At 33.8% G+C, this 8,176-nt stretch overlaps 1 non-coding gene across 1 annotated transcript; it reads right to left on the bottom strand.

Annotated features, from left to right (window-relative positions):
* Positions 1-7,510: 7,510 nt before the first annotated feature.
* Positions 7,511-7,646, bottom strand: LOC130021196 (U8 small nucleolar RNA). Its single transcript, XR_008792100.1, has one exon. It is a non-coding gene; the product is annotated as a U8 small nucleolar RNA (small nucleolar RNA).
* Between the last annotated feature and the right edge of the window lie 530 nt (positions 7,647-8,176).

Here is an 8,176-nt window from a genome sequence, read left to right on the forward strand (position 1 = left end):
ATAGCAACAACATTATGTTCAAATTTTGAGTAGAAAAATTAAATTGAATATTTCAAACACTTCTGAAATCAGTTAACATACATTATTGATGTATGCTCAAAGAGCAACATGTATGTAGAAAAATACAAATACTAAGCATACACCTTAAGTTATATTTTATTTTTTAGTCCATTTGTAATCAGCAAACAAATCAAGGAATAAACACTTTCTGTGCTCTAGAAGTCTTCCATAAACACAATCCCAGTTGTTATAAAGTCAAGGTCTTGGACTATACTGAATTATTTTTCTGAGTTTTGGGGGTCACAACTGGCTGTGGTCAGAACTTCCTCCTTTCTCTCTGCTCACAGCACATTATTGTTGGGCTTGGAGGATCATATAAGATACTGGCAACTGAACCCTGGTAGGCTGCATGCAAGATAAGAACCTTACCCACTGAAGTCCTCCTACTTCAATACTCATTTTATTCATCTCAAAATTGGTATTCCAAGTTTTAAACATATTATTTATTTTTTATTTACTGAGATACTGGGATTTACATTATTCTTACTCAATTTTTCATGAATATGTTATTCTAACACAACACCCATCAATCTTGCAAATTTATTTTGGTGTTGAATAACAAGTACATAGATACTTATCAATCAACATTGTAGTTTTCATGGGTTGTTTACTCAAAAATATTTTTGTCTTTTATAATTTAAATATAACTTACCTTATTCTCACTTTTGTGTAACTTGCCTCTGTTGAACTCATTGCAATTTTTTTATGTATTATATGGGCAATGAGCATTTAAGCATTCTAGGTTTTCCCCATTGCAAATAAAGCTGATACAAGCATAACTATACTTATATCATTATGAATGTGTCAGTGCATATGTTGGTATGTCAGTAGTGAAATTAGATGATTATCAGACATTCTTTAAAAATGCATATGTCTCCAGCAATTCAGCAGTTATGCCCATAAGCCGTCTTTGGTAGTGCCAGATAATCTCATCATCAGCCAACATTCAGACAGCATGTCCTTCTTTCCTGAAAGGAAGCATAATATGACACTTGTCATAAGCATGCTACCAAACCCCGGCCCAGGCTGTTTCACTCTGGGTGCCCTGGAGAGGGGTGGGTGAGACCTCTCCCTGCCCCAAGGGACCCAGCCCCAGCAGCTGACAACCTCGAGAACCCAGATGCCACTATGGTCATAGCCATTCTCCACATGCTCAGGCAGAGTGTCACCCACGAGTAAACCTATTCCTGGAACGCACGGCCAAAAATGCGGCCACAATATTTTAAACCACACACTATACCAGAACTCCACAATTATGGCTCTAAATTTGATAGTGTTCAAAGTACTCCAACCAATCTTAGAGGAAAAATACACATTTTTAAAAAATAGATACATATATAAAAGGCCCGGAGAGATAGCACAGCAGGTTGGGTGTTTGCCTTGCACACAGCTGGCCCAGCTGACCCGTATCTGATTCCTCCACCCCTCTCGGGGAGCCCAGCAAGCTACCAAGAGTATCTCACCAACACAGCAAAGCCTGGCAAGCTACCCGTCACATATTCAATATGCCAAACACAGTAACAACAAGTCTCACAATGGAGACATTACTGGGTCCACTTGAGCAAATTGATGAACAATGGAAAGACAGTGCTACAGTGCTACATACATAAAAAGCACAGAAAGCTCAACCTTTAACAACATGTTAGTGATCTCTTATAGAGGGATTAATGGTCCCTGGGTGAAATACAACAATCTTCACATTCTTTTCTCTAAGGATACTTTTTTCGTAGCATTTTCAGTTGTTTTTCCTAACAAACAATACAAAATATATTATTTTGGTTCAGCTTTGGGACAGGGATTGCGGTGTGGGAAAGAAACACCCGAAATGTGGTGTGGGAAGGTGGAATGTTGGTTGGATTGGTGTTTGAATATTAAGTGTAGTCAAATATTGTTAACTACTTCGTAAAATAAAAAAAATTAAAAATGCATATTAAGTGTTGGAGATTGCAAATAACCAATGTTCTTTGGATCCCTGGCATCCCATGTTACTTGGAACCTACCAAATACTTTCTCTGATATTTTTGCTTGACAATATTGATTCATCCAATTCATGAAGATGGATATCTTTCCATTTCCTCATATAATATTTATTTATTTTATTAGTGATTTATATATTTCTTTGTATAAATCATTTTCTCTTTTAGTAATTTGATTCGAAGGTACTTGAATTTCTGCATTAAATTGTGAATGTACTGTAGCTAGTTGTATTTGTTTTTAATTTTTTCTCTTTGTATTTTATTATTCACATTTATTTAAGCAATGTACTTGTTAACATTGATTTTGTAGTCTGTCTCTTTACTGCTACTAGGAACTTATGCATGAAGTTTATAGGATTTTATGATGATAGTAGTATCATGTCCTCTTCAAATAGTGAGAGATTGAATTCTTTTGCAATCTGGAAATCTTTAGTATCTTTCTTATGTAATTGCTGTATTAGGCATTTTCAACACAATGACTTTTTAAATAGAAACTCTTTTGAACAGTCTAATGTTCCTGGAAAAAAATAAAAACAAACAGAAATCATCATGCTCCTAGAAATATATCATCCACCATTAGTTTATTTACATTAAATTATTTTCATTATAGTTTGGCCTTAACTTGCCTGAGGATACTTATTTTTAGTTTCCATTATGTCAGAAAATATATTTTCATATGACTGGGTTTTTTTTGAAAATGTTGACAAAAATTACTTTAGTTTTTTATTAAAATGTGGCCCTTATAGCAAAAAAATATTATTAATCCCATGATTCTCTAAAATCTACATGTTTACATTTTTTAATTTTTAGGAAAAACATTTTTTTTTTTTGCTGGGTTGAATGTCACCACTAGGGTTCCAAACTGGTGCTCAATAAGTCTAGGTGTTCCTCTAGAGACTCTTTACCAATCAGGCCATTATGATGAAATACTGCTCAAGATTATATATTGCAGGGGATATCCAAGTAAGGCTTCCATAGCTGCACCTGAAAACACTCAGTATACTAGATGGTTCTGGAACATGAACTAGGATTGGTAGCATTCTAGGCATATGCCCAAATTATTTTACAATCTTCCAGTCTATCTACATAGAGTTTGTGTCCTCTTTATTATGAAAATCACAGTATCTCATGTGTTAGATACCTTAAACTTAGATTCTATGTATCTAATATTACCTATTTTTTAAAAATTTTGTTATCTTTGTATTTTTAGTCCATGTATTTATCTTCTTACAGTTTATCCAAATTTCTTCTTCATGTCTAGAATTTTAATCATTTCTAATATATTTCCTTTTCAAAACTCTCTTTGTTTATTTATTATAAACATACATTACTTTGTTTTCTTGAGATAACCTAGATACTGTTTTAAAGTATTTAATTTTGAATTAATGATCTAAAAATTTATGATTATATTTTTCCTTTATTATGTTTAAATTATTTTTTATTAGTAATATGTATCTACATTGAATATACATTAGTTTATTGTAGTCATTTTCCTTCTAAATTAAATTCAAGATGTTTTTGTTTTTAGTCTTTTTACATATAAGATAACCTATAATGTTTATTATTCTTATTGGGTTTCTTGAAGTTTATTTCCCTTGTATGTAAGTTCAACCAAAGTGTTATTCCTGTTTCAACATAAAATTTAGGTAAAAGAAGATTCCACTCATTTTAAGAAGTTTCCACTCATTTTACTATTTATCTATGAATCATGCACCATAGCACTGTAGCACTGTCCTCCCACTGTTCATCGACTTGTTTGAGTGGACACGAGTAACTTCTTCTCCATTGTGAGACTTGTTGTTACTGGTTTTGGCATATTGAATATGTCACCGGTAGTTTGTCAGGCTTTGCTGTGCTACTCTCGGTAGCTTGCCGGGGACTCTGAGAAGGATGGAGGAATCAAACCCAGGTCGGCCACATGCAAGACAAAGGCACTACCTGCTGTGCTATTGCTCCAGCCCCTGTGCTATATTAAGTAATCCAAATTCTGTTTTAATTGTTGAACCGAGTTATTACAACAATCAACTGACAAATCTTCATATCAGCTAGCCATTAGACTCAAGATTTTGCTATCCCAATGCAATTTTTAAATTTTTCTTAGTATTGAGTTAGTATTATATTTTATTTATTTATACTGTATGAATTTTAAGGACACACCATTATGCATCTACAAAGTATATATTACACACTACAACTGTCACCAAAGTGGCACTCACTCCTTTACCACAGTCCACTGATAACCCCGCTTTTGATAATCCATTTCCTTTCCCACTCTGGTAACCACAGCTCTGCTGTCTGAGTTCATTAGTTTTTATTCATTGATTTATTAAAATACTTTGCTTATCTTTATGCCATGTATGAATAAGACTTAAATGCCAGATTTTGGATATTGAATAGTGTAGATATATGTTTGTGTGTGTGTGTGTTTCTTTTTCTTTTATTAATGATTGTTTTCAGGTTTTCAGTCTAGATATCTGGTAGTGAAATTGCTGATCACACAGTAGAAGTATTTTTAATATTTTGAAAGTTCTCCATATTACTCCCCATAGAGTCTAGACTACTTTACATTGCAACCAAGCATTTGTTGCCTATGGCTGTATATATATATTACATATATATTACATAATATATGTATATTGTCACATGTGCATTACCTATCTACATATGTAATATAAATGTATATGTACACATATATATGTATGTACATATAATTCTTAGGGTTAATGTGGTATCTTATTTTCATTTTGAATTCCATTTCTTAGATTAGAATCAATAATAACCATTTTTTTCACATGCCTGTCACAAACATGTATATTCTTTGATGAAGTGTCTGTTCAACTGTTCATTCTCATTCTTTTAAAATCTTGTATTTTTTTCTAAAGAGTTGTTTAAGCTTCATGTACAGTCTTAGCCTTTACAAAAGAAAATAAGAAATAGAAAAGGGCTGGAGCGATAGCACAGCGGGTAGGGCATTTGCCTTGCACGCAGCCAACATGGCCGACCCGAGTTCGATTCCTCCGCCCCTCTCGGAGAGCCCGGCAAGCTACCGAGAGTATTCGATATGCCAGACACAGTAATAACAAAGTCTCCAATGGAGACATTACTGGGCCCGCTCGAGCAAATCGATGATCAACAGGAGGGCCTTTACTTTACTTTTATCCAATTTGAATATAATAAGTAAAAATACCAGTTTTTGCAGATATGAGTGAAATTAACAAAAAAGTCTCACAAAACTACTAGGAATAATAAGCCAAACTTTAAAAGGGTAGATTATAAACTCAATACACAAAACATACTGTGAAGACCATTTTTTCCACAGCAATATTTTATGTGCCAAATGTAATCTCAGTTGCTCTGCCATGGCATAGCTAGTGCCGCAGAAAGCACACTCTGAGAGACCACATTTTGAGTATAAGTATCACAGATAAAGCATGCAAATAAATCCTGACAAGTACCCAAGTAAAAATTCAGTGAGAACCATGAGCAAATACACATCCCCCACACACTGATCATGTATATGATACCACAACCAAGAAATACAACAAATAGCAAGCACATATTAGCACTAAAACTTTAACTGTATTATCCCCAGCATGTATCACAGATAAGTAGATGTATGTGACCCCAGTCATTGCTGAAAAATAGGCAAAACAGGAAACAGTAAGAAAAATTTTTAAAAAATCAATTGCATTGCAATATGGAAACAATGAAGTAGAAAATAAATAATAAAACCCAATTTACAATTATTAGTATGATAATCTACTAAGCATAACAAAGGTAAAAAAGGCTTCTGAGAAAGTATGCCATTCAAATAATAGAAAACACAATGAAATGGAAAAATACTCCAATTTAATGAATTGAAGTATTAAAATTGTAAAAGAAAATCCTACACAAAAGAACATACAGATTTAATGGTATCTCTATCAAAACCATAATGATATGCCTTAAGAAAATTTAAAAAAATTCAAAATCCATATAAAACTATGAACAACTACTAACAACAGAAACAATCCCCCCCAAAAAAATATGTGAAAAAAACAGAAATTTTGCCACCAACTTCAAACTATACTGCAAGCAACAAAAACCATAAATGTAAGGTTTTGGGCAAAAATAAACACACAGATGAATGGAATAAAGTGAATCAGAATTAAAGATACACACAGACATATGTGTGTATTTTTGTGTATCATAAATTAATATATATATACACATATGTATCATAGAGTTGCTTCTATGTTTATAGATATCTAGATCTGTAAGTAAAGTAAAGGCCCTCCCGTTGATCGTCGATTTGCTCGAGCGGGCCCAGTAACGTCTCCATTGGAGACTTTGTTGTTACTGTGTCTGGCATATCGAATACTCTCGGTAGCTTGCCGGGCTCTCCGAGAGGGGCGGAGGAATCGAACTCGGGTCGGCCATGTTGGCCGCTTGTAAGGCGAACGCCCTACCCGCTGTGCTATCGCTCCAGCCCTATATATGGGAATCATTTTATGATAAAATAACTAAGAGAAGATGAATAAAGAGAAGTAATTTAATTAAATTTTTGGGAAATTAGATTGCACATATTAAATAGAACTGAATGTCTACTTCACACCATTAACAAAAGCTATGTAAAACTTATTAAAAGAACTGGATGCTAAAAACATAAAATATGTTAATGAAAAATTTGGCAAAAAAATAAATTTTAGTATATGTGCTGCCAAAGTGAGCACTGGAAAAATAATCCAGATTACAACAAACTAAAAATGCTTCTGAAAGAAAAGAAACAAAGAAAAAAAAATTCTAACAATTGAAAAAAATAATCACTGTAAATATTTCTCCCTTCTTGTTTGTTCAAATTTTGATATTTTTCTCCTTTTTTACCCCTCAATTTCATTTAGACATTGTATTTTACAAAGTTGTTCATGATGATTTCCTACAGGCATTCAATATTACAACTCCAATCCCACCAGCACTATTACCCCCTTCCCTCCACCACTGTCTCCATTTTCCCGGCTACCCATAAAGCCTGCCCCCATAGCTACCTGGCCCACAATAAGTAATTTGTATTGCTTATTAGCAGTAAATGGATTATAAATTATGAAAAATTTACTTCCTTGGATGGAAAAATGTGAAAATTGTTGTATCTCACAATGGGGACATTAAGTCCTTGTCTGAGATTTTTACTAAGCTATTGGTGCAAGTTAAGCCTTCTGTGTTAATGTTTTTGTTCTTTGACATGTGTTGACCTCTGCATTGCGACTTGTTCGATCTGGTCTGTTTCTATTGGGACAACAGTGTTGAAGAGTTAGACCTCAAAGATCGCCAAAGAGGTCTCAGCTGGGAATGAGTATCTGAAAAAATTTTGTGGTTTGTTGATCTCTTTTAAGATTTATTTATGAATCTTTGAAGAAGGCTGGTACATGACCTTATAAGGCATCGAGGGTTGTTCTTACATTTTTTCTCTTTAATGTGTACTTATTTTTTTCTTTTAAATTAAATTAAATTGAATTTGTTTTTCTTGAGCCCTAATCATGCAGAGACCTTAAACACGAATCATGCAATCTTGAATAATCATTTTTATCTGCCCTCTTAGATAGACTAACAGGCAAGAATTATCATAGTGGATGATAATATTTCCCAATTTTTCTGCTTTGAGTGTTTTCATTGTACTCTAACAATAATTAAAATTTAATATAAAAATGTTAAAATTCTATTGCAGTTTTCTGCATTACTTTTACAATTTGGGATAGGTAAAGGTAAAGGCCCTCCCATTGATCGTCGATTTGCTCGAGCGGGCCCAGTAACGTCTCCATTGGAGACTTTGTTGTTACTGTGTTTGGCATATCGAATACTCTTGGTAGCTTGCCGGGCTCTCTGAGAGGGGCGGAGGAATCGAACTCGGGTAGGCCATGTTGGCCGCGTGTAAGGCGAACGCCCTACCCGCTGTGCTATCACTCCAGCACAATTTGGATAAATCCTATAATTTAGAATTTCATGTGAATTTTTTCACATTCATATTTTCTAAATTTTTTTTCTGAAAACATTATATCAAACATTTCATGAGTCTGACCACTAACTAGTAATGAACACAGTTATACATGAGAAACTTCTCTTAGTCCTTAAAATATTATAGCATAAACATTTTAATGTAACAGAAC

The sequence above is a fragment of the Sorex fumeus genome, unplaced genomic scaffold (genome assembly GCF_029834395.1).
Source record: "Sorex fumeus unplaced genomic scaffold, SorFum_2.1 ptg000014l, whole genome shotgun sequence".
In the NCBI taxonomy this organism is placed as follows: Eukaryota; Metazoa; Chordata; class Mammalia; order Eulipotyphla; family Soricidae; genus Sorex; species Sorex fumeus.